The 6,946-nt window shown below is 40.0% G+C and overlaps 1 pseudogene; it reads left to right on the plus strand.

Moving 5' to 3' along the window:
* Nucleotides 1–6,301: 6,301 nt before the first annotated feature.
* Nucleotides 6,302–6,634, plus strand: LOC147260530 (aminoacyl tRNA synthase complex-interacting multifunctional protein 1 pseudogene; annotated as a pseudogene).
* The last annotated feature ends 312 nt before the right edge of the window (nt 6,635–6,946 follow it).

Genomic DNA, 6,946 nt, shown 5'->3' on the forward strand with positions numbered 1-6,946 from the left:
TCCAGAAGTGTGTCTCCTAGAGTCTGTAGAAGTAGAATGGGAGCCATTTTAACCTTGGCCCATTGAAGGACCCGAACTTGGCACATCACTTCACACATGCGTCGCTAGTCAAAGTGCCTATTTGAGACTCAGCCTTAAGATGTTCTGACTTGGGTTTTATTCAATCACCATTAAAATTGTGGATTTCAAATCATTTATTCGTACTGTATTCATTTGATTAGTCATGCACTACAATTTTGTAGTGTCCTAGAATTCAAATTCTTTATTTGGGGACCTTAAGCGGATATGAGATTAAAATGTGATTAATTAGATTAATTAATTACAAATCCTGTAATCAATTAGATTATTTTTAATTGCCTGACAGCACTAAAAATATATATATATATATATATATATATATATATATATATATATATATATATATATATATGGGGAGAGAGAGAGAGAGAGAGAGAGAGAGAGAGAGAGAGAAAATTTCCTTGACAAACAAATTCATTGCTGTACGTCAGCTTTAATCTGGTCTTTGTTTTGTCAGCAACATTACCAAAATATTCTTTTCAAAAAATATTTTAAATGTTTTATCCCACCTGTGTGTCTTTATCTATAATTAACTGATTTAATCTGTTAATTCCTTCTGTCATTTTTGTTATACAACAATCTATGAAAGGCTTGGTCATCACTTGTGACGCGTATTACTGAAATAATTGTATTAAATCATGGAGGTGGCAAAACAAATCTTTTTAACTAGAGTAGAAGTTCAGCTTTTTGTGTAAAATAAAGACTGGTATAAAGTTAAACTGAACTGAACTGAACCAGACGTCACATTACTATGATGTGATACTATGCTACTTTTTTTACACACTTATACCTTAAAATAAGATTTAAACCAAGTTTTAGTCCAATGTGCAAATCAGTTCCTAATGTCAACAACAGAGTTGTGTAACTTTGATCAACACAAGGACACACAAGGTTTCATTAAAAAAAGTTTGACGAGGTAGAATGCACCCACTTTTGTTCAAACATAGTTTTGAGAGGATAATTCTTAAAACTCCAGAGGCTGAGAAAGACTGTGCTTGTTGTTTTTTTTTTTAATGCATTTATCTCTGGTAAATAACTGCATTATCTCTAAGTATCTAACTATGTTTTCTCCTGATGTAAATTATCTTGCAAGTCAAGAAATGAAACAATAATTTCCTGTGAACAATCAGTTTAATGTTGATATAAAAAAATCAGGTAACAGACTTGGATTTTGTTATTTATTATTTTCTGCCGTGTTTTTTATATATATGGCATGCCCTTCAGGAAATTAATATTTGAATATATTGAATATACCTTGAATATATTGAATGAACTTGACTGACGTCGTCACGGCTGTCTTCTCGCGTCGTGGGATCTTGTGCGGTTGCAGCGGGCGACATGAGTCAGCCAGCTCGCAATTTGGTGGCAGCTATTTTAAATAACGAGGATATAATAAATACTCTCGCAAATACTTGAGCGGGCCAAAATCCCCAGCGGACCCGTAAGCAGTACACCTCTTCCGAGGAAGAAGTCCGCTCTGCTTTTAGTCGGGGCAGACCCAGGCCTTTAACAGGTCATGCCGTTATGCAATCAACATCACGGCAGTTCCCCACCACAGCCCCTGTGCACAAGAAAGGGGCCAAGACAGAAAGGTAAGAATGGGCATTGGGCAGGATAAAACTTGAGGTCTCTCAGTAGAGTGCATATAAAGATGTAGGGATGCACCGATACTGTGTTTATATATTCGTGCATTACTGTAAAAGTCCACTGAAACCAAGAACTGCTACCAACTTGCGCACTTTACGCGCCGCATCAGCTGATCCCCGCAAGCAGCTCAGAGTAGAAGTAGCCTCAGAGATATGGAGGTTCAACTCTCCGTCGTCCTGACGTGATTCTGACAGTGATCGATCGATCCAGATAAGGTCCGCTACCGGTACCGCCCGATCACTGGGTGGTCTGTGCTCCGTGTCGGGAGGTCGAGGCGGTGGAAGCCAGCCGGTGTTTTTCCCGGGCTGTGACTCTCCGAAAGCTTTGTCAGACCTCCTGCCACCGGCCACTTTGAGGCTTGGAGCTAGGAGACACGCGAGGTTCTCTCTCTCTCCAATGGCTGAGCTAGACTCATGGATGAGTGGTTGGGGGTTGGTGCATCCCTAATGCTATAACTGAGTTCTGATCTTCACCAGGCATGTAAAGCTAGAACTAGGAACTATTCTGAATCATCAGTAGGCAACAAATGCACCTACTCTGTGCAGGCTTGTGTCTTTGGTGACCTGAAGCGTAGAAACACTTTAACACTTTTCTACTACTGGCCACTAAAATAAGATCCCCGTCAACACTGCTTGTTTCTATACAGAATCATTATTATTATTATTATTATTATTATTATTATTATTGCTATGATCATGTTTCGAAGGTTTCAGGCTCAAAGCAGTTCACGTTCTGTTGCCCAGTCCTTTTTCAAGGAGGTAATTCTCCTGCCAGGTGACAAAGCTACTCATGTACCAAGGCGTACCAAAAAAGCTTGGCTTTTTGAAAATGGCCACATCAGGTCTGCCTTGGAATTTGACTGGGATTCTGACAGAGTAATGCAGGCAATAATGGATGCCTTCTAGCCAGCTGTGGAAGGATGCAGGTACACGTTGGAATTTTTTGTCACATTTGTTCCCCTTTTCGGTGGATAACTGCAACAACACCATGGCGACTATAAGTTTCCTGTGCCTGCCTCCTACCAACACCAAACCATTCTGGTCAACCTGATTACAAGACGTTTCTTGTACATGTTTTTCCTTCCCCTTGGCTACAAATCCTGCTGCCATGCTACAACAATTCACCAGGATTTGGAAGAGCGTGAAAGGTATAATGCAGGGCTTTCAGAGCTTCAGTTATAATGAGGATCCTTTTGTTTGATTTACCAAAAACCTATTGCTGTAATTTCTTGGTTTTCCTAGTGACAGTATTTACAGAACTTGAATAAAGACATGAAGATAAATAAGTAGAAAAGTATCGAAGATATATTTCAAGCCATGGTTTTGTATTTCTAATTGGATCGTGCGCACTGGGTGAACTTTTATGTTGAGAACTGAAAATGTATGCCATTTATCTCAACACCCTGATATGACCCAGAGCAGCAGTTGAGTGATAAACACAGATTGCTCCCTCTTTTTTTTTTTCCTTGATGAAGTAGTAAGTAAAGATAATGTGAGGAGGATTACCAAAATAAAGTTGAATTCCACAAAAGCCCAGCATGTTGTATTTTCTGTGTAAGGCCTTATTATGGTTCTATGTGTGGACCGGTTTATAGTGATTGTAGCATCTACGGTAAATGTGCATCCTAGACTTGTCGTGGACAGTAGGTACATTTACCCAATTGCTCTTAAACATAAACAGATTTCAGGTCCTTTTCATCTCAGTTTGTGTCAGTTTAGGGGCCCAGGAAGTGGAAAAGTTTGAGAATCCTATGCTTTTAAAAGTGCAACTGAAAGAGTCAGACTCATGTATACTTTGACTTGACTAAAAGAACGGAATACTTCATTCACAACATGGCTCATATGTAAATGGTCATCAAATTTTGTTATGAAAGAAAGTCCTGTACACTCCTTTTGTCCATTAGTGTCCCTTACACAATTCAAAGTCGCATTACTATCCGGGGGTTTATGTGCCAATGTATGAATACAAAGTAGTGAAACAACTGAATTACCTTAGCAGGTAGACTGTCTCTCAAGCAGGTCACATGACAAAAAGTTCAATCCCATGATTTCCATCATCAGTGAAGGGGTCAATGGGCCTTAACTCTTCATTCCACTTGTGATCATAAGGTGGTTGCACAGGCACATGATTGAGTGGCCTTTCATCCTGAGCAAGGTGGAGCATTCCCATTGTCCACAGTTGCAGCGGAGACTGACTCGCCATTGTCCTCAAGCTGTGATTGTTCCACTGACTCACAAACTCATCCACAGATCTGTTTATTCTGGGATGGTAAACATCGTGAAGAGCTGTAATGTGAAGAGGCTCAGTGCTGTCTAAAAGGCCGACATTTTCCATAAAGAGGAAAAGGTCTTTATAGTATCCTGACCCAACCCTGTTTACTTCTGCCCGCAGTCTTTCGATCCTTTGATTATGCACACTACGTCCAACCACGAAACTTCCTCTGTTTGTTCCTCGATTTGCAATCATAAACCGTGCAACATCAATATTCTCACTACCAGCATCACCCCTGACATGGTGTGGCAGTCCAAACACATCCATAGCACCCTGGAAAAGATGCAAGGCAGTCGATGCTCGGTTGTCTGTGCAACATCTCAGAAAGGTAATGCAGCGACTGTAACCATCAGTCGCTCCATGATAGACAAATCCCCATGGATTTAATTTGTGGTTTGTGTCAATATGCCTGAAATAAGAAGAAATGTGTTCTAATAATAATGATGATAACAATAACAATAATAATGATGATAATCAAATGTATAAAACAACACATGTACACACTGTCGAGCCTCCGTTGAATTACTCTTCGTCCTCTCAAGGCTCGCCCCACCGGATCTACTGTTCATAAACGCTCTCGTACCCGCCAACACTGAACTCTGACTCCTCTCCCTCTCAAACTACCAGTGACATAGGTCTCTCCAGAACCAGGAGTTTGTCTGAGATTATCAACAATAAATTTATCCAGATCGTCATTTGGAATATCGGTGAAACTCCCGTAGTCCACCAGACTGAGTTCTGTCCTGTAGTCGTACAGTGTTCGGATATTTACAGACAGCATCCAAGATATGGCAGTCCAGCTAAATCCTAAATCCCGCATGTGAATCAGCTGAGCCGCTGGTATGTTGTACCTTGATAGACACAAAAAATAAATAAAAATAAAAAGCAAATGTGTTAATGTGTTCATTCTCATTTAAATAAATCATGTTTTTACCTTGCAGCCTATAATAATTGCTATGTAATGATAGATTACAACAAATTTGTAACTTATTTATCGTACCATACTGAGAAGAGATTATTCATTCTTCCTCTCTGAGATGCAGAATGTGTCCTTAAGCCATGCGTTTGTACATCTTCATCTTCATCTTCCAGTTGGACTGTTATTCCTGCCAACATCTCCTGTAGAGTCTCATAGATTCCATCAAGAAGGAAGCATAATGTTCTTTCGGCAATGTTTTGTTGATCATTGCTCATAAGAAATATGAATGACCCAATAATGGAGATATTCTCCTCAATATGACGTGATATAGTCTCCAAAGTGTTGCTGTCATTTGGAGTGGAAAACGTAGCAAAAAAGTTTTCCAGTTCAATAAAGTACTAAAAAATGTCAGCAGATGCCATTTTGTGAGGCCAGCAAATTCAGAAGGCCATCACTTGACTTGACTTGACTAAATCAAAACTTCATTTCATATATTCAGACTTTCATTCAATATATTCAAATATTAATTTCCTGGAGGGCATGTCATTCTATATATATATATATATATATATATATATATATATATACATACATACATACATACATACATACATACACATATACTGTATATATGTATGTATATATATATATACACATATATATATACATACACATATACTGTATATATATACATATATATACATACACATATACTGTATATATATATATATATATATATATATATATACATATATATATATATATATATACATACACATATACTGTATATATATACATTCTTTGGCACTTTACTGTGAACACATTTTCAAACAGCTGTCTTCAACAAGCTGTTTCTAATTGCACTCAAGCTTCGAGTCCCGGCTTGCATGTGTGGAGTCTGCATGTTCTCCCTGTGCCTGCGTGGGTTCACTCTGGGTACTCCAGCTTCCTCCCACAGTCTAGAGACAAGCAAATGGGGACGAGGCTGATTGATGCTCTAGATTGACTTTAGGCGTGACTGTGAGTGTGAATGGTTTTCTCTTTGTATGTGTTGACCCCGCCTCTCGCCCAAAAGCCGCTGGGACAGGCTCCAGCCCCTGCAACCCTTAACAGGATAAGCGGAGGAAAATGGATGGACGAATGGATGGAGACTGAGCAGCTGAAGCTGCAGCTCTGGGAGAAGGAAAAGGGTCATACTTGATGTCCCCCCTTCCTCCCTGTCCAGCACCTGCTGCTGCTGTCCAGGATCCTCCTCCCACACATTAAAGTGAAAAAGAGAAGCCAGGAAAGAAGGAGGAGTCAAAGTAGCAAGCATCCCCCATCCAGACCAGAGGGTACAAGGTTAAAGAGTCCTGTGTGCACCTGCGTGTTGGACGCATCGTCTCAATGGAGGAACATCCAGATTCAGACAAGCTCTATATGATGGAGAAGCTTCTCCCAGGTCACGCATCAGAGAATGCACCGCAGGACCAGATGCAGAACCGCCTGGCAGTTCTGCTGTGCAACCCCTTGCCGGTCATGATAAAAGGCCTGGTATCACAGGCCATCATTTTGTGTGCCAACTCACCAGGCAAGATGGGGATTGTTTACCTTCCTGATGGAGCAGTACCAGGGAAGAGGGTCATCTTCCCAGGCTTTCTGAGTGAACTGGACAAAGAACTGAAGACCAAAAATAAGGCGTGGCAGCAACTTCAGCCTTATCTACACACGAACGACTAGCGTGTGGACACCTACCACGGAGCTTAATTTGAAGTTGATGGCAAGGGGGTATGCAAAGCCCAGACCCTGAGCAACTGTGTCATTAAATGTGTTCACTTTCATTGGCTTGTGTTGAAAATCCAAGTATTTAAATGTAGAAATAAAATACATTTGAAGATGTTCCTAAGACAGTTCTCATCTCTTCTCTCGATTTTATAATGAGGCCATCAAACTAAGTAGCTTTGAGTTGATTTTTAATTTGTAGTTAAAAAAGGTTAATGCAAGCACTGCTGTCCTTTGCTTCCATACAAAAACTCATAAAAAGTACAGAAA

Source organism: Aulostomus chinensis, chromosome 6 (genome assembly GCF_037954235.1).
Source record: "Aulostomus chinensis isolate RoL2024-O1b breed Wild chromosome 6, RoL_Achi_v1.0, whole genome shotgun sequence".
NCBI lineage: Eukaryota > Metazoa > Chordata > Actinopteri > Syngnathiformes > Aulostomidae > Aulostomus > Aulostomus chinensis.